The 27,028-nt window shown below is 32.0% G+C and overlaps 1 protein-coding gene and 1 long non-coding RNA gene across 2 annotated transcripts in view; one reads left to right on the forward strand and one right to left on the reverse strand.

Annotated features, from left to right (window-relative positions):
- LOC129743155 (orexin receptor type 2-like) overlaps positions 1 to 27,028 on the reverse strand; it is a 240,681-nt gene that overhangs the window by 187,273 nt on the left and 26,380 nt on the right. The window lies entirely within an intron of this gene.
- LOC129746306 (uncharacterized) lies at positions 23,496 to 23,887 on the forward strand. The gene is made up of 3 exons (XR_008737287.1): positions 23,496 to 23,553; positions 23,632 to 23,696; positions 23,755 to 23,887. It is a non-coding gene; the product is annotated as an uncharacterized LOC129746306 (long non-coding RNA).

A 27,028-nucleotide genomic window follows, 5' to 3' on the forward strand; every position in this document is an offset into this window, starting at 1 on the left:
CCGGGTTTGTACGGATATTTAAAATGAAATTTAGAAAAAGTCCGGTCATATCAAACAAAAAAAAAAAAAAAAACAAGTTGTGTTGTAACAGTTTTTTAAATGTATGCTCTAAAACGAAATGTTGTAAGCAAGTTTCATACAAATAATCATAAAAAGATTTTGGAAGCCCAGAATACGATTTAAAATCTGTTGATAAATATTGATGCAAATATTTTTTCCAAGTTTATTTTTTTGATGTTTGATCAGCAATTTTTAGGTTTAAGCCAAATTTGCCCGAATATTGCGCGGATTTTTGTCGACAATGTTAAAATCAAATGCTCGAATTTTCCCTGCTTTTTGATAAAATACCCAGGATTTGTCCGTCCTGGATATGTACTGAAAAATTCTGGCAACCTTACGGCAAATTCATTTCTTGAACTTAAAATTTTACTTGAAAAAAAAATCATAGAGGTAAGGGGGGTTCAATCTCTAACCCTCGTTCGCACACTGTCCCTCTTCTTCCCTTCAAATTTCATTTGAAATTAGAGTTTTAAAAATTCGAAATTAGAGAAAAATTGTGAAAACTTTTAACAGATTTTCTCGATACATATACTTATTTTGATATCTATTACAGGGTCCGGCAATTGAACTGCTACATTACTTCAACAGTAATTATTTCGTTGCACACGAAACAGTATTGAACGACACCTCGTCGCTTTGTTTACATGAAGTCTTAGCTATCATTGTAGGATGTAGGAAGTGTTACTTTTGTAATCAGGTGTTCTCTGGAAAAATGGATCTCGAACAGAAACGTAGCGCTGTGGTTGCCTTGTTCCTAGCTGGCAAACCGCAGAAGGACATAGTTCGTGAGTTGTCCGATATAAGCGTGTGCAGAAGTTTTGTATACCGTACAGTTAAAAGATCCCTGGAGACCGGAAGTGCCAAAAAACGGTATGGTGGGGAACGCCGACCGACTGTGGTGACACCTGCCATGGCGAAGATCGTCAAGAAGCGCCTTATGAGAGATCCTCGTCGTAGTGCCACTAAATTGGCAGAGGATCTCAACATATCGGTTCGAAGTCTCCATCGGATCCTAAAAGATAAACTTCAGACCAACCCTACAAGATCCAAAAGGTTCAAGACCTTACGGTGAAGCAGAAACAAGAACGGGTAGAAAGAGCGAAGGCGCTGCTGAAGAGGGCCGCGGAAGGAATGTTGGAGAATATCGTGTTTACCGACGAGAAACTATTCACCGTACAGCAGCTCGTGAATAAACAGATCGATAGAGTTTGGTTGCCAGACAGATCACGAAGCCATGCCGACTTGCTGACGGCCACCCGGCGACAGAAACCAGCATCGGTGATGGTTTGGGCCGGAATCACCCGTGATGGCCGGATTCCACTGGTTTTTGTCCCTGAAGGAGCGAAGATCAACCAAAATACAAATCGGGAACTAGTTCTACAGAATGTCGTCGAACCGTGGGCACGTCGACATATTGGTTTCAGGGATTGGGTTTTCCAACAGGACTCGGCGCCGGCTCACAAAGCGAAGAAACCCCAACTTAGGATTGCGCAACATTTTTCAAGGTTTGTTTCGAACTCCGAGTGGCCGGCGAGTTCGCCAGACCTGAACCCTATGGACTTCGCTGTTTGGAGTATGTTGGAGGCCGAAGTCTGTTCTAAGAAACATGAAGATGTGGAGGTCCTGAAGCGACATCTCGTGGCAGCCTGGGATAAAATACCACAAGAACACATTTTCGAAGTTGATGGAAAGAATTAGAGAAACATGAGGTGTCAAAGAACGAAAGAACATAAGCCGTAAATATCATGAATTTTTCGAAAAAGATACAATGGCTCACCGGCAGGACTTGAACCTGCAATCTCCGTTTCAAGCAGTGTTCCGAAAATCATTCATTTTCATTTAATATTCCTGATTGCACTTCGAAACTGCGGCGAGTGGATAAACTCAAGGGCGAACAAGTCAGAAATTACCAGTGAATTTTAAAAAAGTAATTTGTTTTCATGAGAAATTGAATGAATTTAAAATAAAAAGTTGTTGTTTTGATCAGTTTATATGTATATTTCAATGTAGCACTTTAATTGCCGGACCCTGTATATAAAATTCTCTTGTAAAGGTGTTTGTACCACTACTCCTCCAAAATGACCCAAACGATTCAAATAAAATTATTTTTAGAATATTCTGTAGGCATGCGAATCGGTTTATATCGAATAAAAAAAAGCACAAAGTCGCATCAATTGTCCGTATTAATTAATTTTGTAGTTATTTGAAAAAATTATAGTCATGGCTTCATTTTTTCGAGGTTTTCTTTCCTTTGGGCGGTTTGTTTCTCGTCTCCATGGTTAACTGTAGGGATAAATCATCCGAAAGAATGAAAATCCTATAATCGTGTTAATTTTAGAGCAGCAAATGTTGTCTAAAAAATATGAATTTAATACTGATGCATATGAATTAATGGTATGACTCTTAGCGGATGTTTAAAAAAAAAAGAAAGTGAGAAGATTTACTTACAGTTTTATAATCCAATATGTCTATAAGCTTAGTTTAGATTCATATCAAAAAAAAGAATATGATGATTTCAACAGAAATAGATCGAAAACATTTTTTAAACATGTACTTAACCGAAGGTGTATCAAACACCTTTTTAATTTTTAGAATATCACGAAAATCAGATGAAATTGAACAGACACTAAACTGTACAAGAGCCTGTCCTTCGAAATTTAGGATTGATGTATTCAAAGGCCGAATGCAGAGAACTTTTTGATTTATTTTTGCAAGCATAAGTGAAAGTTATAAATAAAATAAGCCATTTTTTCATTACTAAAAGGAGGATTTGCTTTTTCCGGAAGAATTTTCAGTTAAAAAAGTACACAACGTTCTAAATTTTCAAAAAATGTTTAAAGCATTTCTGGATCTATTAAAAGCTGGGCCCAATTAAATAATTTGACTAAATGAACTCAAATTTTTTTTAAATCATTCACCGTAAAACACCGTACTGTTGGTTTCCACACAATTCAAATTAAACAAAAAAATATTTATTGTGATTGATATGTCAACTTGTGTCATTTCACACGGTGAAACAAGTTCGAACGTGCCTTTTAACCATTAATCGTCCACCTTTGAAGATTTTCCTCTCCAAAATGATTGAACATAATGTGAGAAAGGTCAGAAAGGTTGAATCTGAACTGAATGTTCAAAATTATTAAATGTCGTTTGAACGTCTTTTGATTAAAACAGCATTCAGTAAAAAAGGAGTATTACACATTTACTTATACCGCAAGGAAACTGCAAATATATCAATTAAATATGATAAAACGAACAGGAACACGTATTAAATTTAATTCATAGCCTAACACATCAATGAATAAGTTCAGAAAAAGAATTGTGTTTTCACTTGCTCCAATAAAAGAGACAAATATTAAGTTGGGAATATCTTTTTGTCAACATTTTTGAATATTTTACTATCAACTAGAGTTTGTTGAGAACAGATTACTTATGCAACAAACGAAAACTGATTTGTTTTAAAAATAAACATATTTTTCTTTGATTTATGAAAGTTCAACTATAATAAAATTCGTTTGCACTTACCCTGATGTATCTGAATTGAAATTAAGATTGAAATTTTGAAAACAGAAGGAAAAGAAACTTTGATAACTGTTACCCTTCTCGGCGAAAAAACCCTCATTTTAAGGATTTGTGTGGTGTTAAAATGTGATTTTTTGAAAATATTCATGCCACCGTCGAAGCAGGAACAGATTTTTTTTCTACTCTAAATTTTGGAAAATCTGCTTTTCAATCGATTGTATTAACACATAAGGTCAGTAAGTTTGAATCTTCGAAAATCTTGAAAAGGACCCTCAGCACAAACAATAGAAAATTGCTGTGATTCAGTCTACTACATAATTTAAACATATTTTTTTTACTCCTTTAAAAAGTTTACATTTTCTCGATCCAGCTCCAGGGTCTAACTTATCCATATGAATTTTATTTGCACTTTTTGCTCTAACAATTAATAATATAGTAATTTGCAGTATAAAAAGTCGCTTGAAAACTTATCAAACCAATCGGGGCTTCCATACAAGTTTGCGTTAGAATAATTTGAGATCCTCCCTTATAACTGGGTGGAGTCGGAAAAAAAGTCCTATTCATATTACCTATATTTGGCATAATTTGAATACTTATCAGACAAATAATACGAAATATTACGTCATTTAGATACAAAAAAAAGATTCAATAGTAGTTCCTGAGCACTTCTGGCAATGCAAGAGGGAAAAGACTGGTAGTCCATATCATTAAAACATACATTTTGACATCATTAAAAACTCTTTGAAGATTATAAAAAAGGAGTTAAATTTTCAGATTTTTAAAAAAAGTCTAGAGATCAATTTTAAGAAAATACTATTAAATCATCGTTGTACTGAAATTCGAAACTTCAGGTGCAGCTCTCTTTTTAAAGCGTTTGCTTCTAAATTATGTTGAAATTTGGTTTGATATTCTGCTTAAGAAAAAAATCTAAACTTTAGTTACCTTAACAAATTTTATTTATTTTTGGAAGGTGTAGCAAAGCACACCGGGTCAGCTAGTTTCTTTATGAAAATTTCACATCATGGATCCGTCTGTGGGCTCTTTACGTACATGGAAAGAAAAAAACGTTTGCAAAAATTCGGGAGTCTTTGATAAACAAAATTTATTTGCCCCGCGCGCGGGTCGTAAGGTTTTTGATCTCTAAACATCCTTGGATATGTGAACCTTTTTTTTCCTCAAATGTACACGAAGAGCCCACAGACGGATCCATGATGCGAAATTTTTATAAAGAAACTCAGTTTCTGCTGTACACTCAAGGAATATTTAAAGAAGGTAGTGCCAAGGCAGCCCTGCTCAAGTATTAGTACAGACTGTGTCGTCACAATCACGAAAAATTTGGTAATTTATTGGGAAATTTGTCTTTTTCGTTGATAATTCGAAGAATTTGCTAGAAATTTTCCAGTTTTAAAACTTGTTATTCTAGATGAATTCTTACTCTTCAAAATAGGTTAAAAAGGTATAAAAGAGACCATGATATAAAAGAGATCATCGAAGTTCGAAAAAATGGTGGATTTTCTCTACTGAAATTTGCAAAACCTTAAAATTAGTTCAAAGTCTTCAATAAAAATGTTCAAGTCAGTACAGTTTAAGATTCTTATTACAATAGAGTACCGTAAAAAGGGGTAACATTGATCACCGGGAAAATTTTGACCAACAATAAATTTTTGCACATGATCATCAATAGTTCAGTCTATAGTTTGAATTTTTGAAAACTGTTTTAAACGTTTGAAAGCCTATTGATTGAGTATCAAATAGGCAATATTTGGTTTGTATTTTAATTTTATTTGTGTTGGTAAAAATGTAATTTCAAAATCTTAAAATATCTTTTTTTCCAAGGCTCGCAAACAAACTGCTTTCCTGATGAAACCAAAAAGCATTTAGAAGCAAACGGGTTGTTGAATGTGAAAGAACAACATTTTTTCTTTGCATATGTTTAGTTATAGTGCATTTTTCATAGTCATTTAGTTATAAATTTTTGATATTTAAAAAATAAGGATATATTCCAAGACTAAGCCTGTATTGGACAAATTGATAGGAAACCTATCAAATGGTTAACTTTTAGGAAAAAATGAATGTAGAATGAGGGCCTAGAAGAATGTGTGAAGGTAAAATTTTATTTTTATTTTGTAGTTTGAACTATTTAGCTATTATTTTTGTGTTTGCCCCTCAGTGTATGCATCATATTAGTACTTTTTTCGATTATAAATGTTTTTAAAAGAAAACGTTAAAAAGCAAGGTGAAATTGATAAACTAGTATTCGTAAATATTATGAAGGTGTATTTTATCCTTTATAATCATAAAAACTCGTTAAAAGCGTCAAAATAGAGACTGATCAATTTTAACCCAAAGCATCAAATTCAAAACAGAGTCGAAATCGATTTTTAAATCAAATTTAAAGTAGTCTAATAAATTTCTGCAACCATGTTTTACGTTCATAGGAGTCCAGTACTGGTTTTAAAAATATTAAACAAGCCACATTTCCCTTTGCAGAAAAATAATCGAAAAATATTGAAAAATGTGATCAATATTACCCCGGATTACGGTAATTAGGAAGAAAATGTAATCTGAACTGAAAAAAACATCCGATATTACTTTTTGCCTACAAACAACTGGGTCTACAACAACAAACTGGATCTGTGACTTAAAAAGAGTTCAATTGACAATCTATCGTAGAAAAAAAATAAAAAGTGATAAAAATTGAAGATGAGGAAAATTTCGCGGGCCGCATAAACAAGTCTCGAGGGCCATATGGCACGCGAGCCGCTCGTTGCTCAATTCTGCTATACGTGATCCACCAATCAAAAGTCTCTGGAACAGAGTTGATGAGGACTCAATGTGCTTTAATTCGATCGATGCATCAAAATTTAAGCGGATTAACAAATGTTATGATATCAACAGTTATTTTAGAGTTCTAATCGCTGTGATAAGATCAAGTCAACGAAACGAACTAACAGTCAGAAATTAAACTCCACATAAACTTCGCAGAAATAAACTTCGAAATCAATTGGTACGATTTCAATTTTCAAATCCGACTGGCTGCCGAAAGTCCAGACAAAAGTGTAGTAATCGTTTGCCCCCGGATTTATGTTATGGCTCCTGAAAGCAACCGAACTTGGCCATTCAACTTCGACCCAAAATCGGACACAAACCCACATAATTCCGTTTCTACTACTGGTTTTGCCAGTACTAGTAGATAACACAAGTTACTCTAGTGAGAGTTCGATTCTGGGTTCGGGTTCTCTGAAACATATGTAACTTGATTCCGACGATGATTAAGTTGTCACTAGTCTGTCCCCTTTCAATTTCCGATGGAGAGACGAATTTGGCAGAAATGCAAGTGCCATGCCGCTGGAAACAGTTTCAGAAACAGAAAACTTTACACGGTGCCAAGAGCGCAATTGAAAGTTGGGGGACAACTTTATGCATGTCTTGAGCTAGACGCCTGGAAACTTTTTGATGCTCCCTATGTATGTAGATGAATGATTTAAGCAAATTTCATCTTTCCAATTTCAAAGTATGCTTCAAAGCATCGATAAAAGGTTAAAACAAGTGAAAGAAAAATTCAAAATTAATTTTAAAAAGCCCATCAAATATAAAAATGAACAATTCATCGATGGCATCACCTGGTTTTTCAAATGGTCGTCTCATTCTGATTGAAATATTGTTGACCCCGTTTTTCGACGTCAATTTATCAATCATTTCTCGAATGCACTTTATCACTCATCGAGGGACGTGTTTGCTGAGGGAAAATTAAATCGTACTCTTTCCCATCAATCTAGCCCCAAGGATGATGACCGACATTTGCAACTATCCTCGATCCGGATAGTTTACAATGGATCAGGATTTATGTTACCGACCAGTTTCTCTATTTACATCCTTCCCTCTTCGAGAAATATTCATTCATCCTCTTGTTACTTCATTCGGACAGCGATCTGGATCAGCCATCACAAACCCTGCTTCGTAGCAAGTAAGTAGTTGTCATGTTTGTAATCGTTTTACTGGAAAACAGATTGGAAGAAACCTTCTGCAAACACTCGAGAAAGTAAGGGTATGGTAAGAAAAACCCCAAGCAATTGACCGCATTTTCTCAAACGGTTCTACCTACTTCTTTTGGTGAGCACGTGACAGTTTTGCAAAATGTTATCCCTTTTTTCGGTTAAGTTTTTCGTGAGCATCTTGTGTGAGATTCCTTAAATTGGTCCTGCTTCAATTGTTTTGAAGAAATTTTTTGAAATATTTCTAAAAAAATTAGTTGATAATAGATTTTTCGAAACTTTTGATTTTTAATCTGAACAACAATCTAAAATTTTCATCTTGATATCAGAAGTTCAATTTAGGTCTAAAATTTTATTTATTTTTTCTGGTTTCGGCTTCTAAATGTTATTTCTTATTGTTGTTTCGGAAATCTGCAATTTTAACTTTCTTGAAACGAACTTCAATAGTTGTCCTCATCCAGCTTCCAAAATTTTCGAAGCATCTAACCCGAGACATGCATGAAATTGTTCCTCCCATTCCATGTTCAATTGCGCTCTTGGCACTTTGTAAAGTTTTCTGTATCTGGAAATGTTATTAGACACTGGCACTTTTATTTCTCCCAAATGCTATCCTTCCTTCAAAAATAGAAGAAGGACTGGACAAGCGACAACTTAATCATCGCCCAAATCAAGTTACATATGTTTCAGCAACCCCGACCCAGAATCAAAGACTGTCTGACAAGTAGTGTGACTAGTGGGTACTGGTAAAACTTGAAACTATTAAGGATTTATGCGGGTATGTGTCCGATTTTGGGTCCAATAATCGAGAGGTCGAGCGAAGTCGAATATATACCAAGTCCGGTTGGTCTCGCTGGCAGAGCTATAACATAAATCCGGGGCAACGATCACTTTTGCTGTCTGGAATCGATGACTTTTGTCAGCCAGCTCGATTTGGAAATTGAACTCAAATGGTATTTAAAGTTATGTGAGTTGTATTTTTCGATTAATCTTCTTTTGAATATAGATTTTAGACAATTGAAATTCATTTCAATCTTGATCGATCGAAAGATTATCGAATTGAGAGAAAAGTTTACATTTGTTGCAATTTAAAACAGTATTTATTACTGATGATTCAGTTATAAATACTATTTAAAAAAATATATATAATTCTTTATTTGAACGTTTATTCTCATGTGTCTTCTTTCCAAGTCCAAAATCGCTCGGTAAAAATTTATCATCACTTATATATTTTTGCCTTAAAAAGGTTGAATGTAGTTAAATTTCCATTTTTAATAAATTTCGCTTAATAAATCTGAACAAGACTCCTGAATTTACTGCTCAAAGCTATAAATATAATTCGGATTTAAATTCTTTACCTGCTTTCTTATATTAAATTTCGGATTTGATCACAAATCAGCAACTTTTTACTTACGTCATAGATTGAATTTCATAAGATTTGAAAGATAATTTGAGAACTCCAATAGAAAAAAATAAGAGAAAATATGGTTCTCCAAATCTCAAAGAAAGTGGCTCCAGAGAGTGCATTGGAAAATTGGAGGTAATCGTTTGAATTTCAATGTAATTTGTAGGATGTAATTTCGTGTGAAAACTATTTCTCAAATTAATCTTCAACATTGGAATATCGAATTTGACATTTAATCAAGTTTGAGTTTAGACTTTTTTGTTAAACTCAACTCTATTTATATGTCAAGTTCTTATTCGAGAAAAAAAGTCCAGAAAATAAGTATAAAAACATTCAAGTCCTTGTTGGACTATAGAATAAGAAAAATCAATTAGATTGATGGCTTGAGTTTGAGCTTGCCATCAACTACGGTCAACCTGTGATTCCTCTTGGCCAATGGCATAATGGTTGCACTCCGTGATTGGTTCGAGATAATCAACATTGCACAATGAACCAAATGGAAGGTGCTGGGAGCAAGCAACATATTCTCACCGTACTATCTTGAGAATCTCAATCTTTAATATGAACCAATAACGACGCCGGCCAAGTCCATGTAGTCGATAGTAGGAAGGAAAGTGCAGCACTACGCTCCTAAGCTCCTCAAATTCCTAAGTTTCCTATAGAAACTCCTATTTTGTCCGATTGAGGCAAACTTTGTAAACGATGAGATTTTTATTTTCAGACAGTGTCAGCAAATTTCAACATATTTTGAAAACTAGCTAAGGTTACTTTTTTTCAAAACGTAAAATCGTGTAACTCATTCCCTTAACTTATTGAAACGAACACAAAATTGTGCTTAATTTGTAAGAGCATTTTAATTATTGGATCAAAAGTTTTAATTGAATGGAAGCTGTATTAGCAACAAACATAGGAAAGTAAAAACTTTTCATAAATACAATGTTTTTAAGATAACACTTAAATGCAATAGATTTGATTGATTTATATCAATTCAGAATTCTTTGGTGCTATAATTTGTCAATCTAATCAACACATCTTTTGTTGAAACGATTACGATCTAATCCATTCAATGCCTTTTAATCCATAATAATAAAAAATAACACTTAGTCAAAGAGAAATATATTCAAAATTCATAAAGTTCAATAAACAAAAAAATCCGGTTATCTTGAAAAATTGATTCAAATGCGCTGTTTTCTTATTTTAACAAATCAAGGAAAGAATGATAATTAAAAATCAACCTTAATCAGAACAATATCCGAATACTGATTCATTTTTCACTTATCATACTCAAAATAATTTATTAGTCTTACGATTATTTTTTTGGATTTGGTCCATATGCTACTCTAATTAAAATTGAGCTCATTTTAAAGAAATACCAGGAGAAATTATAATTGTTTTCAAATTTTAATGTAATGTTTAAGAAAAAGTCTTTCAAAAATACTGAAGAATCCATCGGTTGTTTCTTTCTAAAAATAACTTGTTAAATTTTAATTTTTTTTTTAAATGCGCATTGAAACATTTTCAACTGATTATCCAATATTCAATCAACTACTGAAGTAAATATCCTGAATTCAGCATATGACCCATTCCAGCGTGACGTCACAACGTTTGCAAAACAATTTTTTGGTATATTGTATGTAAGTTTTACAGGTCATATCGCACATTGTTATAAATTGTACATCATACCCCAAATTATTGATGAAAAACGGTTTTTTTATCATGCCGAACCAAATCTACATAATTCCATACAAACTTTAGGTGTGTTGCGCAACCTCTTTCCTTAGAATAATCTGACCCAAATTTTGCATGAGACCTTGGGTAGTACATATTTGAATTTATTAAATTTTGTAATTCAGTTTAAAGTCTCTTTTGTGAGGTTTTCTGTGAACACGGGGTTCGATTTGGATTTTCTAGTGACATTCTTTGAGGTGGAAATTTCAATAAAAGCAGTTTTCTATAAAAATAATTGAATTTATTTCAATTATTTATTTTCTATGAAAATCTTTTGATTTTTTAAATAAAAAAGTTAATCTATTAAGTTTACCAGTTTACCAGATTTTTTTGAATCTAATTACATTTATTTCATGGAACTTATTTTGTTTGAGAATAATGCCAGAAAGAAAAAGAAGCTTCTAGCGGTGTTTTTCATTCTAACATAGATATATGAAGTACTAGATCTTCAACAAGATTTTTATTCAAATCACAGATAACTATCTGCTTTATGATTCACAAATATTCTTTTACAAAATCGATGAGGATTTCATTTGTTTGATAGTTTGTTTATTCTTGAATCACGCGTTTTTAAGTGCTGTTTTATATGTTTTATTAGAAATGTTTAAAAACAACTAAGTTAATGCAAAAAAAAATAGTTTCTTTGAAAACTTGATTATAGAATTCGTTTATTGAAGCACAATGTTGTGTGGAACTTGTATTGAAGAAATACTATCATAGTGTTAAGGTAAAAAGTCTTGAACGTTTTTGAAAAAAAGTAAATAAATTTTCGTGACGTCACAACGCATTCTTTACCCGGGTGCAACTCACAACCTGCTAAACCGATTTTCAATCTAAAAATTGCATTAAATTTCACTCAAAAAGTTTGAAGAGACCTCCAATTTTCGACAATATATGAAATTTCAGTAAATCATAAATTTAAAAACAGTAGAATTTTCGTTACGTCACAACGCTTAAAAATAGATACCTTTATCAACGACTCTAGAGCGTAAACTTGCTGTAACTGTTATTTATCTTATATCATGCTTAAAAGATGGCTTTTCTACCATCATTTTGCAGTAGTTTGTTTTGACATAGCTAGATTTTTGATAAAGTTATGTTATGAATGAAGAATATTTGCAAAAATCAATTTAATTTCATACTAAAATTTTTAAATTTCAACGTTAACATACTCAATTCTGAAAAAAGGTAGCTGAATATCTTTTTATGGAAAATGACACTCAAGAAATAACCTTTCTAACGCTATGTAATTTATATTTGGATAATGAAAAATAAAAATCGGTTCTCCAGTTGAGGGGTGCTTGGAATGGGTCATATCATTTTCCAAACGTTCATTTTCAAACTATTTGGATTATATAAACGATCTCATAATTGAGTTGCTAATATCATTGAGTGGTTCTCTTATTATGAATACTTCTCTCTTTTCAATCTTATCTTTTTCAAGATTCAATTCTTTGAAATTTTGAAGTCTTGTGTTGTTTGTTCAGTTACTGAAGTTCAGTTTCATGGTACTTCGGAATTTCGAGAACTCAGGATCTTTGTTTTAGGTACTAAACTCAATTGGACTCCTTTTCTGCCTTTTTTCAATGATAACTTATTCTGGGGTTTAAACATTTAATCTGTGTTCTGATTTTTTTTCAATCGATATTTTTTTCACTTTGTTTGGGCAGACCACTTCGAATGGTAAAAATAAGACTTTACTTGTCGACTAGTGAAACAGGAAGAGGCAATTCATTTTATTTGAACTTATAATTACACTTTTCGGCGTTCTAATTCTTCGTATTCTTACTTAAACTATGACACAATGGCAACACTTTACAATGAATTTATAGCGAAAGGGTCAAGGGGTATGGAAGAGTTACTAAAATATTTGAATTCAAGGTGACCCATATGCACGAGATTGAACATACTTATACACCTTTGGTTTAGGGGGCATCGAATGAAACTTTTGTCACATTTAGAATAGCAATTTGTTAATAATTTTTTTTTATCTGTTAAATAATATTCATAAACATCTCATTGAAACAATTTTTTTTTGTGTTTCAAAGATATTATATTGAATTATACATTTGGTGCAACTTCTACTTTGGCTCTGATTGTAACTATGATTTTTTTTAAATTTAGTTTACATTTTGTTTTTCAAAACTTGATTTGATATTATGAATTAGATTTTAGACACTGAATTATGGTTCTGAATGCATTTTATTATAAAATTTTCATGAGGATCAAGGAATTTTCAATTACCTAAACTGGGGTAATTTCGATCAGTAGGAAATTTTTCCACATAATGTCAATAACTAAGTCTAAAGTTAAAATATTTCCAAACTTTTCTCTACATTTAAAAACCTACAAGTTGAGTTTCAAATTTAAAGAAACTCGATTTGTTTTCGAAAATTTTCAAATATAATTGAAAATGTTATTTCAAAATCTTGAAACGTCTATTTTTAGAAGGCTTTTACTCCCGGCATATTAAAATTTATAAGTAAAATGCCTCAATAAAACCAATTGTAAATAAATAAAAAAATAGAAGGCTCGCAAACAAACACTCTTCCTGATGAAACAGGTGGATTAATGTGAGAGTTGAACATTTTTCCTTAGTAAATGTATAGTTTTTGTTGTAGTTTGAGGTATATTTTTGATATTTGGAAAATTTGGATATTTTCCAAAAGTAAGCCAGTCCAGGACAAAAGGCTAGAAACCCTATAAAATGGTAAAGTTTGAAGGAAAAAATAAAAACGGAATAGTTCGAGGGCCTAGGGAATTTAATAGAAGCACAGTTTCATCATTTTTGTAGTTAAAATTTTATAAGTAATGTTAAAAAATTTAGCCCCTTGATTTATGCAGCATCATTGTCCATCTATCGATATTAATTGTTGTTCGGCCTTAACACACTGAAGACCGCGATGTTGTTTTTTTTTGGACAGCGAGGAAATCTAAACCAAGAAACACCGAAATTCAGCATTGTAGGATAGCTCAGAATTCACTGGACCAACAGTTGCAAATTTAGTATCTTTGAGCCACCGAAAGTGTTGTGTTTAAATTTGTAGAGCTTCATGACTAATTTTATATCATTTGAGTTTGTTCCAAACAGTCATAGCAGTTGATAATCTAGCATTTGTGAATATTATGAAGGTGTTTAGTATCTTTTATGATCAATAAAACTCGTTTAAACCGTCATAATAGAGACTGATCAATGTTACCCCAATGCATAAAATTCTAAACAATGACGAAATTGATTTTTAAATCATAGCTTTTTGTTACCAACTTTTTTCTATGATATTTTGCCTCAAATAATGAAGAATACAAATTTAAAAAAAATTATCTATTTGATTATTTATTTTTCATTTCTTTGACTTTACAGTTTTTCGTATTTAAAACTTTTCTTATTAGAAACTTTTGAAAATACACCCTTAAATCTTTGAAATGGTAAGCTACAGTGAGCGAAATAAGAATAGCACCACTATGTGTTTTGCTTGTTAAAATATGAATGTTTGAAAATCACCAAAATTTTCTTCTATAAATTGTTTTGAATTGTTTAACGGATAAATCAAGCATAAGTTTACTTTTTTTGGACGTTGCAATTGGCGTTGAGGACCAAAACTATGGAAAAAGGGTGCGAAATAAGAATAGAACCACTTGTGTTTTTTCAACAAAAACAAGATTATTTCTAAAAATTGACTGTATAAAAGTGAATAATAATGCTTCTACGAATTATCTGAATAGATAACTGTGTTTTTAACGAGTTTTCTAGAATTTCGAAGATTTTCAAAGGTTTTAAAAGGGGGTTTCAAGAGATGCTCCTCTAGCGTTTAGGAATTTGATACTTGAGCTATAATATTTTATCAAACTGCTTTATTTCTTCATTATCATTCATAAGTTTGATGCAAATTGACGAAACATAGATTTGATGCTGAATTTGAATAAAAAAACAGGCTTCAAATTCAATAATACTAATGTTTTTAAATAGTCGAACGCTATTTCTCTAGTTTCAAGTCGTAGATGGCAGCACTATCTTGCAATTAAACCGAATTGATGCTCATTTTCGAATATCTGGGATTAATTGAGGTGTGCTGGATGATTTTGGTCAAGAAATAAGTACTTGGTATCGTGTGACCGCCTTGGAAAATCTAAGATCACAATACCGAAAAATTAGAATTTCATCATGAACCCATAAAAGTGAATTTCTTGGACCGATAATCAGAATAATTTTGTACTTTCCGATGGAGCTTGATGAACCAGATAACTAGCAGTATTATTGGTATGACTTGAAATTGAATCGGAAGTTGAGATGTGCAGGAATTTTGGCGGTGTTATATTCTTGTGCTGGTGTTTGTTTTTGCTAATCCGGAAAAGATTTCTGCAGCGTGAACTCCAACAAAACTGTGTTGGAAAACTACATCGAAATGATGAATTTGGGCCTAAGTAAACCTGAAAAATCAATATTGAGACTTAATTTGGTATTAACGGCAATATAGTGCTGCCATCTATGACTTGAAACTGGAAAAAATGATGTTTATTGAAAAAAAATCTAAGTTTATGAATACCAACCTGTTTTTTTCTGATTTAAAATAAACCGAAAATGTTTGATTCATCATTTCACGTCATTTTAATGAAGAAAGTAAGTAGTTTGGTAAAGAATTACAGCTCAAATATCAAATTCCTTAGTTCTAGAAGAGCGTCTCTTAAAACACTATTTTAAAACCTTCGAAAATCTTTGTAATTCTAGAAAACTCCTTAGAATGCAGTAAACTATTCAAATAATTCGTAGAAGCATTATTATTCACTTTTACACAGACAATTTTTAGAAATAATCTTGTTTTTGTTGAAAAAACACAAGTGGTTCTATTCTTATTTCGCACCTTTTTTCCATAGTTTTGGTCCTCAACGCCAATTGCAACGTCCAAAAAAAGTAAACTTATGCTTGATTTATCCGTTAAACAATTCAAAACAATTTATAGAAGAAAATTTTGGTGATTTTCAAACATTCATATTTTAACAAGCAAAACACATAGTGGTGCTATTCTTATTTCGCTCACTGTATATTTGTACAAGAAATCTTTGAGTAACAAAATAGGAAACTTGAAATCTTTAAATTAACTCATAAATTTGGTGAGTTGAACTTTTTGGATTTGATAATAGAATAAGTTTGTTTCAAGAAACCCTTCAAAATAAATTAAACTTTTAAAGTAAAAGTATTAGATTTTGCGGTTCATATCTGATTTGTGTCGTCTTATGCCATATTTAAGACTTCAGTTTGAAATTTGCCTTTCGGAAAAAAAACTGCAATATTAACAATGTTGAAGAAAACACCCAAAAATATGGGATTCCCTGCAATTTGTTGATCAAAAAGATTACAGAACTTTTATTGCAATGAGAATGCACTTCATAGTTAAAATTTTGTGGATGGATTTTTAAACACCAGGTTTTTTTTCATAAGAAAATGGCAACACAAACTCGAATTCTACCTTAAATTTTTAATTTTCAGATGAACTATGAATTCAAAATAATGAGAAAGGTCTTAAATCAATTAAAAAAAAATAATTAGAAGAATTTGAAATTTTGAAATTGAAAATTTTTAGTTGCGATTTTAACTCCTCAAATAAAAATTCATCTTAATAATTTGATCTTGATTGTGAAACTCATTCACGAGCTGAATCTGTATTTTGAATATCATTTTTAAATCTTCATTCTGCACCTGAACTAAGAATATGAATTACATCTTTTTCCGAATTTCAATACGATTTCTAAAATATACATAAAAAAATATCTCAGAATCTAGATTCCAAAATCAGCATCTCCATTACTGGCCAAGAATTGGAATTTATTTCAAACTCTTAACCATGCATAAGATTGCCAGAATTATTTAAGCACGTCTCCGGGTCGCACAAATCCGGGCAATTTTATATTAAAACCTCGTAAAGTCCGGGCATATTGTTTTCAAATTGTCGACCGTAAATCCGGGCAATAACCGGGCAAGTTTTGTTTAAATCCAAAAACTATTCAATAAAAACATAGAAAATTTTGAAAAATTATTTTTAATAAAATTTGTTGACAGATTTTAAGTTGACAAAAAACTTTTCATGATTATTTTTATAACAGTTGCTCAAAAAATTTCGTTATAGAGCCAAAATTTCAAATAAATTGCATCACAATTTTTTTTTCTGTTTGATTTGCCAGATAGTGAATAAATCCTGGCACAATCCGGATATTTTTCAATGAAATCCGAGTAAACGGACCGGGCCGGACTGTTCCTAAATTTTGTATTGAATATAAAGCCGAAAAAACCGGGCAATCTGGCAACCTTAACCATGCATCTATAATTTTAATTCTGACGTTTTCGGTTTATAATTTAATGATTACTTTTAATCGGACTGTGAATAGAAATGTTAATAAAAATAAAATATTTTAATCTTATTCTGAGTTTTCAATTCTGAATCGCCATTTGGAAGCTTTATAATGTTTGAATTCTGCATAAGAACAATTTTTTACCTTTTTTTTTAGATTTTAATGAATTGAGTTTAAGAACTTTCAGTGAATATCATACAAAAAACTCAGGATGGTTCCATTTTTTTCATATTTGGAAAATTATTATCTTAATATTGAAAATGCAAAATAGTTTCGAAAATCATGAATCAAATTATGAATTGAATGCAAAATCAAATTTAAACGATTTAAAAATAGCTTTCTAATGATAACTCGAACCGAAAAACAAGAATCTCAAACTGGATACAAAATCCGAAATATGGAAACAGAAAAACAATTAAAATTTTGATAATATAGAACTAAAATCTCTGAAAGGATTTTAATCTTTAAAATTTAATTTTCAGAATCGAGTTTCTATCAACAAGCTAGAAAATTTAGAAAAACTGAAGCAGAACTCTGAACCAATTTTCGAGGTTTTGGCATTATCTCTGGTTTAGATTGTTTCTCTTGAATAGCATTTTCAAAAGCCGTTTTAAAACTATATATTACGTACGATATAACAACAAAACTCCAGGGTAACTCTAATTCGAGCAACGAAGAAGCTCATAAAGTAGCAACAGTTGCTAACTGCTTCAAAGTTGGCGAATGTTCGTTTAATATAAAACGTGCCATAATTTAGTCCATTGGAAAATTGCGATTTATGGTGCCACTAAATGCAGCGAGCAGCTTCTGGAACTAGTCTGGGAGAAGGGAAGATATCTGTTCTTTTTGGCTCCATCCCAACCCATAAATGTTCGATGCATAATCCAGATCTCTCTTTTAAAGCTTCAACTTTCCTCCCCCGCTGCTTTGAGCATTGGTGTGGTATTTAGAGACTTCAAAGAGGGGAAATTGGTTATGTTTTGAGTAAATAAAAAAAATATATATTTCTCATTTTTACAACTAGTGGAAGAAGTTAAATATTTTTTAAATTTTCAATCATTCAACTACGCAAGTTCCATCCCGCACTTCCGTTCCCCCCACAATCACGTTAATCGATTTGCCGTTTCAAGAATCTGCGCAAAAAAGGATGATGAGCTGGATCATCTAGTATAAACCCTTTTCTCGTAAAACACTTTCCGTGGCAGAGTGCAGCTGATCCCAAGGCCCTGGAGCGAGTTTTTCAGTTTTTCACCAGCAAATTCACACGAGCGAGAAATTTTACGCTTTTCAACTTTTTTTCTCGTATTTTTCTGTCCCTTTCGAAAAGATGTTTGAGAGTCATTTACTCAGCTAAGAATGTTGAATGTTTAACCATGAAAAGTGAGCTCGCTCTATTATCAATTTCTTCGACTACTTACTCTCCGTGCGAAATGGACGACTTCATCCGCCAAACGACTTGAAAAAGAAGTAAGAAATAAAATAAAATCCGCTAACCCAAGTCCTCGGCAAAATGAGAATTCATTGGAAAAATTCTCCGGGGAACTGACCAGATTAATTGCCGGTCAGTGAACGTAAATAGGACCAGCAGCTTTTGTTCGAGTGATTTCTTGATTTTATTTTATTTTATTCCTTTTGGCTGCGCTTCTAGGATTATTATTCTAGAACCGGAGCGGTGTTATTTCGTTGTTTTTCACTGAGGGACCGGATATAATTCAACAGTTTATGTAAGCTTCAGGAAAACGAATGGTGGTTTGGTTTGGTTGTGTCCGGCTGAAGCTGAGATTTTCTGGCGAAACAGATTTAGGGATTCTGTTAATGTCTTGAGCACAAAACAATTTTTCACTTTAGAGTTCTCATAACATTTTACAATAAAAAATTAACAATTCATTAGGAATTTAAACTATGTATTCCATAAAATAAATATTTCAACAACATTTTTCAACATCAATGGCTTCTGAAAAATTCATAGCTATTGATAAATGTGTGGTGCCTTAGAGGCAATATCGCATGAAAATACCAATTTCAGTAGTTTTTGGATTTGTTCGAACTAAATTTTACATTTTCCGGACAATAAAGCTGTTTTATGAAAATGCATATGGGTGTTGCATACATTAAGGGGTAAAAAATTCTTCAAAAAGTTTTACTAGCTCAAATCTTAAAGTAAATGCATGAACGAATAAAATTTAAATTTACACAAACGCGTGATGCAGAATAATCGTGTTCCGATATATGGAAACGTGATTTACCCATTTTTTCGTACCCTTAATCCCTCTCATAGCAAATTTTGTTCCATTTGCTAATAATTTTTAAAGCCATACAACAAAATTTATTTCGATAAGTTCTCAAGTTGGGCAAAAAAAAAGTCCTTTGCTTCTGCCTATATCGCCATTGGAAGAATTTAGTTATCTCTAATAATCATACACGCAGAGAATCAAAAGACAATAAGTTCTTGCCAAAATCAATGAAAAAAATCTTTGATTTTGATTAAACTTTCTTCAAAACCAACAACGATGTAGAAATAGTTTCGGATTTTGAAGAAGGATTTTCGGTGAGTTTTCTTTAAATTTATCTGAAGTGAATTATTATTAATATGTTTTAGATCAACTGTTCAGCCGACGACGATTAGATTCAAGGAAAGTATCGGATTGAAAGCTGTGAAATTCCAAGTTGTCTGATAAGGTTCAGGTCATCGCTAGCATGTTTAAAAATGAGTAGGTACCTTCAATATTACTTATTGTTACACTACGATCTTATAGTTGCTTGTGCTTAATTACCTTCCCTACATTTAATTCAATGTTTTTAGAGAATGCATTTTTGTCATTCATTTGTGTCTTGTTAAATCAAATGTTTTCTATTTTTTTCTCTTCTTTATAGGAAGACTTCCTGAAATTTGTTCCAGGAACTTTAGATATAAAAATTATTGGAAAAATATAAATTTATTTTTTTTAAATAAAATATTTGTTGTTCTATTTTAGTAAAAACGAAAGAAAATAATTAGGTCAAAGAATAAATTATTTCAAATCAAAATCAAAATAACTTGGAAATAAAGGAAAATTTTATAACATCAAACGAAAATGCTATAGATTCAAGAGACTTGAGGTTTTGAATCAAAGTATTTTAGATTTTGAATCAAAGTACGTTTTTTGATTCAAAGGAAACCATTTCTTTGATGCTAAGGAAAATGTATTTGAATCAAAGTAATTTTTATTCATCCCAAAATCTAAGGAAAAAAATCCTTTGTTTTTGCGGCTCTTTCCTTTCAAATAAAAAACCTTTTCGCTGCGATAACCATTGCTCGTACCACATGCTCTCCCATACCAAATATGGTTCCATTTGCTCGATTAGCTCTCAAAAGATGGGAAAATTTGAAAAGGAACCCACTCCTTTTTCTATCTGGCCACACTGAAAGGAATCAAAGATTCATAGAAACATTTAAATATTGTATATCCTTATACCCTCCGAAGCATAAATATTTTCTATATGCTCAATTTTTTTCCAGTTTTACATTTTACATACACACTATCCCATGCCAAATATGATTCCATTTGCTTAGGTAAATAGTTAATGGGTTAAAAGAAAAACTGTATGAGAGTAGGCTTACCAGAACAAAATTTCGGGAAGTTGGATATTTTGCTCAAAATTCTATGAAAAAATAGGCCGTTTTTCAATCTGAAGTAGGACAAGAAGTAGGACGCTTTATTTTGTGATTTTTATTTTAAAAAAAGTCTACACAAATGTTTAATAAGATAAGATAGTATCACAACCAATAAAATCAAAAACTTGTTTTCACATTTTTATATAATTCTGTTTTTTCATTTCAATACCGTCAACGGGGGCAACTTGTTACAATTTTCAACTTCAATAGCTTCCAAAATATTTATGTTCAAAGTTAATCCTACCCCTTATGCATCAAATGTTTTAAGGATGATGGTGCATCAAATTGGCGTAGTTAGAAAAATTTTTGGTTTCTCCAGTTACTTTAAATTTTCTAAAAATATGCGATTTTCACCTTCCTTAGAAAACGGGGTAACTTGCAACAAACTTTGTTTTGAATGAAAAATCTTTGAACACGTATGAGAATTTATAGTTTTTAATATATTTGCGGTGCCTTAAAGACCATAATTTGTTGGTCTGTAAAAACTAATTTTCACATTTTTTCTGAAAATGAGGATGCTGCATACATTCGAGGGTTCAATAATACTACGAAAAATTCGACAAGCTCAAATAATAAAAATAAATGTTTGGATGAATGAAATTTCAATGTATACAAACACGTGATGCAAAATGTTGGAAAACTGGCCACCGTGCCAGTCCGCGGTTGTTCAAAAGTCGCTTAGAAATAACAGCGAAAACTAAACGTCATCGTTGCCGCCAAAGGGACAGCACAAGGAAAATTTTCACTTCTGTTAGCCATTTTTTATTGAGTTGCGTACTGCGTAGAAGCAGAATTTAAAGTAAAACTTTAAAGTGTTTCGTTTTGCCAAATATTGTTGTTTTTTCGGGTCATAAGTGTAGGATCATGTAGGATACATTTAGTTAAAGTGGCTTGTGATTAATCATTGTATTTTATTTAGTATAAGGCGAAACGCTGAATTGATTGACCGACCATCTCTGTTGAACAGAGCGCTAAAAGTAGCAAATCGGTAATATTTGTTAATTTTATTCTATAACGCCACAAATTACCCAGAATATTGTCCACAGGACTCTTTGCTCTCGATACGAGGTTGAACTGAGTTATATTAGGGCCGGAATAGCTAGGGTCACTGATTTGTAAGTTCTAACCTATAAACCCATTTTGAACCATGTTTGTAATAACCTATCATTTATTATTCCGTTGAATTGTTCATATCGAATGAAAATTGCTTGTACCGATAGGAAAGAGGACAGTTGAAGAGGAAACAGAAAACATTAAGTTTGAATGAAAATTTGATTGTCTAGTTGTAGGTAGCTTGGAAAATAAAAATCAGATTTAAGACATTTGTTAACGCGAATAGAAGTGTTTTTTTATTTCGATTTTGATTAGAAGAAAAAATACAGTAAGATGATATATAATCACTTGAGAAGGGAATTCTCTTCTCCGGCAAAATCTATTGCATATTGTGTTGAAGAGAAATCTGAAAGCAAACACAGTTTTTTCTTGGTGCGTTCACGAGAAAAGGCGCTGCTCTCCGAACCAGAGGTGTCCTGATTTTTAAAAATTTGTCCTGATTCTCAAGAGTCCTTTCCGATTTTTCAAAAATTCAAGAATTGTCCTGCTTTTGAAAAACAAATCTAAATTAGAATTGAATTTGCATTTAAATGATGAGTGTTGTTTGTAGTGTGTTTGTACTATTTCTATTGCTGTCATTTGTTTTGGTGTGTGTTTTAACTGAGTGTAGAATTCCTGCATATGTAGCACTAAGTCTGGCAGTGTCGGTTCTAAAGTTTACGGCATTCTCGGTGTTGGTTATATGGCACATCTCCAATACTCGAAGGCTTGATTTGTATTGGGCACGATCGATGATTCTCGCTCTGATGTGGTCAAACCGACACCTACACCGCCAGACTTAGTGCTACATACATATGCAGGAATTCTACACTCAGTTAAAACACACACCAAAACAAAAAACAGCAATAGAAATAGTACAAACACACTTAGCCCACACACTGAACACAACCAATCATTTCCACATCTAAGATCCGAACCAGAAAACTCAACATATAACACATCTCAGACACCATTTTAAATTCTAACGTTGATGTGCAGTGGGACCGTAGAAAAACGGATGATATTTATTACTTTTTATCCGTGCAAAAATGTAAGAAAGTTAAAATTAATCTATTGTACAAAAATAACATGTTGCCTACCACAGACGAGCAGCAAATTCTGGACTCCTAACCGTTGGATAAAAACGACTCTGACAAGAACAACAGACTAATAAGTGAGTTACACACTACATAATTTATTCATTAACAACGCTCCGAAACAAATTTGTAACACCATATTTAATAAATTTCTAGTTCCCTTGAAAAAGACCACCAAAACTGGTCGAAACGTACCGGTTTGTCTTGAAAAATACAGATTTTTTCATAATTTTTTTTGGTTCAAATTCTGTTCGAACAGAAGTCAGATTTTTAGGTTTTGGTTAAGATAAGTACAGATTTTATCATTTAAAATAATAAACCATACAAAGCGTTTTAAAATAGACAAACGAAACTATATCACACAGCAAAAAAAAATGTAAGGCTGGACGATGTAATTTAAGCAGATGTAAGGCATCGGATGTATTATTGAAGATGATCGCCATTATATCACAGACTGATGCTAATATTATTGGTCTATGCTTATTATTACATCTGAACGATGTACGCAATGCGAATATGTCGTGTAGTGTAATATCACAACCTGCAAATGTGATATTCCAGCAAAGCAGCCCTTGTTGATTTTTTTGACGTTCAATAGTTGAATAATGTGGAAAAGTTGAAAAAGGATTGCGAAGCTCTGGAGGATTTGTTTTGCAGGTAAGCACGATTGATGTTCAATTTAAACGTAAGCAAAACCGTTGGTGATGTTTTTTTTAATCACATTTCCATTTTTAGGAAATTTTGCCCGTAGTCTTGAGTGAAGAAAATATTCGAAGTAATCAAAACAAACTAATGTGAAGGTAAGTTTTTGTGTTGGAATCTCTCTTCCATTTACGATTTTTTTATAAATCCATTCAGGAATTAACGGAGGAACGTAAATATAAGTGATCCGGCTACCGTCCGATGATGAAGCCGATGCATCGCGATGAGAGTTCAATATTCTTTAGGAAAAGTAGCTGAATTTCGGGAATTTCGAGAAAGAAATTTGAGAGCAAGTCCGCGTTCTTGAATTAGGACATCCCAAAAATTAGTCACCAAGTTAGATGCACTGAAGAACTAATAAGAAGATTGTCGCTGACCAACTTTTGGAGAAAAGTTGTTCGCGAAAAAGTTCCTTACTTCCAGATCAGATGGTTTTTAGGAAAGGAAAAGAAAGGATCGCTTTTATAATAGATTCAAATGTGTTGTGATGTAAGATGTAAGATGTAAGATGCCTTTAACGTTTACTAGAAATAAGTCTTGTTAAAAAAAAAAATATGTTGTCAATGTACGAACAAGTTTTTTTTTTCTTCAAAATTAGTTCAACCCATGAGGTCGCTGAATTTTATTCAATTAAAAAATGTGACAATAATCTTTTTTATGCTGATAAGATATTGAAATGTTGAGAGCTTTTAATGAAATGTAGACCGAATAAAGAAAATATAATCACCTTGAATTAGAGTCCCCTATTCTGAATTTAATTTCAAAAACATTCCACACCTTGTCGTTCTTAAATATTGAATCTAAATGTGAGATTATTGAACCCTTAAATGTTGATTGATAATAACGATTATGTTTTTAACATGAGGAAGTTTTTAAACAAAAATGGTTAAAAATATGGCTCTTAAACAACATTAACAGCACTGCGTCGCCTTCTTTCTCGTAATCGTTTACTGCGATACATATATTTGGTGTAAACTTTTACATCAAATATACGTAGCAAACTTGTACATAAAAGGAATGTAATATTAGATAGCATTGGCGACTCAAGTTATGTGCACGTTTTCGATGTAATATCGCAACACTTTTTTTGCTGTGCATTTGAACATTAAATTCAGAAAAGGGTTGAATTCAAATTCATTTGAAATTTGTCATTTATGATAAATAGTTAGTTAATTAATTTTGATTACTGAAAAATTGAAACAAAAGATATGGTATCAACAGTCAAAAAAAACTACAGATTTTCCAAATATTTTTCACCGAGGATTTTTTGTTGTTGTTGATGAACATTTTGGTGCAGAATTTTTGTTGGTCTATAATTTTTTTTTACTGAGAATACGATTTGAATGATAGCAGTAAAAAATTGTTGTCATTTTTTTAACGTTGTGTGGTGGTAGTCTAAATATTTTTTTTCTCCACTCACACTTAGGTGTATGACTGAAACACTAGGGTGCTCTTAGATAGAATTCTCTTTCTTCCACTAAAATGCGAAAGCTCTCACACTTGCCGTCCGAATCACTTCCAGCTCGCGAAAACTCGGATAACAAACGAGTGGAGCACGATCAAGGAAAGAAGATTACACTCGGAAGCCGAACTGAAAACAGTGTTGTTTTCCCCCGGCTCTTTTTTGTTTGGGAGGAGCCATCCAACCATGGTTACAATTTTAAGCATGTTTTGTATGTAAAAATAAACTCAAACATGATACTTCTTAACCTTTTTAGACTGTTCATATTGTAAACTTATTCCTCAAAATTAAGCTATTTTCAGCAAGAATTAAGCTTTATTTTATGTTAGATTCGATCTACCTGACGTTTGGTTTGAGTGCTTGACAGTAAAATATGAAATGATTCTTCCAAAAATCTGTAAATTTTTTCTCTGTGTTATTCTGTGTAGTGCAGAATCTGGGATTAAAATTTTCTAGAATTTCCGTGAAATAACAGATTTTTTTCTTATTTCTGTAACCTTACACTATAGACAATGCAGAAAATGAATTCTTGAATACGATTTCTGCATCACAATTACAAATCGGACAACTTAATTCGAATTGAAATTTCCTAATCAAAACCCAATTTTGAAATCGTAATCTTTACCAGAAGTTTTGAAGCATCACGAATCGGATACATGTTTTATTTGGGTTTTCCCGGATATTAAACACAAAATTTCGGATAAGTCCGGTCCGGTCCGGTTGCTCAAATTTTATTGAAAGCCCGGATTATGCCTGAGTTAATCACTTTATAAGTCAAATCAATCAAACAAAATACAAATTGTGTTGTACAAATATTTTAATTATGCGTTCAAAACCGAATTTTTTTAAGCAAGTTTAAGAAAAAATAATCATGAAAGCTTTTCTGGAACCCTAAAATCAAGTCAAAATCTGGTGAAAAGTTTTTTTTCCTGATTTTTGATGAGTTTTGCCTGGGTTTTGACCAAATTTGCCCGGATCTTGCCCGGATTTTTAGTCGACAATTTTGAAATTAAATGCCCAGGTTTTTAGATAAAATAGCCCGGTTTTATCCGGCCCGGATACTCATACATGATACATGAAAAAAAATCTGGCAACCTTAAACATGCTATTTTGGTAAGTTTAGTACAATCATTTCATCTGTCCTTCTTTAATGACTCATGGGTATTTTCATTAATATAACTCAGTATCAAGCTGTTGAGTTCTCATTTAGAAATAAACACCTGATCCTAAGTTTCTTTCGAAACATCTAAATCATCGAATTCCGAGCCTAAGGTTGACAAAATGTTGACCTTCAAGTGGAAAGATTTTTTACCTTTTTGCTGCACGCAATAACCTACTTCATTAAGAACTTACAATTGATAAATGTGCATATTTTGAAAATCTTTACACATTTTCAAACCGTTGAACTGTGAAAGCAAAAAACCATTTTATTTATCTAAAAATAGTTTAATTTAAGTAAACTCAAATCAATTCTTTTCAAGCTCAAAAATTTTTTTTTGAAATGACCTTCAAAAAGTTTTAAAGGTCAAACACAATATTTTTTACCTTTTTTCGCTTCCCATCTTTTTTCATTCTTCCATAGTATTCTTCAAATTAAAAATTTGATCAAAGCCTATCGAAAATTTTAAATTTATTTCAAAATTTTAAAAATAATAAATCATCATTCCGAATCATTAAAATTAAAAATGCCCTAATTTTTAAACGTTGTTAGATGTTCTGAATTTTTTAAGATTGATTGATTGTTTGATTAGAGAGACTTTAAACTTAAAAGTTCATTCATCTCTGGAAATTTTTAAAAATTTTACATTTAAAATTTGATCCCTACATGCAATGAAGTGTTTAAATAAAAAAAAAGGTTTAAAATTTTCTCACAGAAAAAACAATGAAAATGCTAAGCAAACAATTGAGATTTGGTATTTTTTTTAAATGTTAGGTTTCTGAAAAAAAAATAAACATCTCATAAACGCT

The sequence above is a fragment of the Uranotaenia lowii genome, chromosome 2, assembly GCF_029784155.1.
Source record: "Uranotaenia lowii strain MFRU-FL chromosome 2, ASM2978415v1, whole genome shotgun sequence".
NCBI classification, from domain to species: Eukaryota; Metazoa; Arthropoda; class Insecta; order Diptera; family Culicidae; genus Uranotaenia; species Uranotaenia lowii.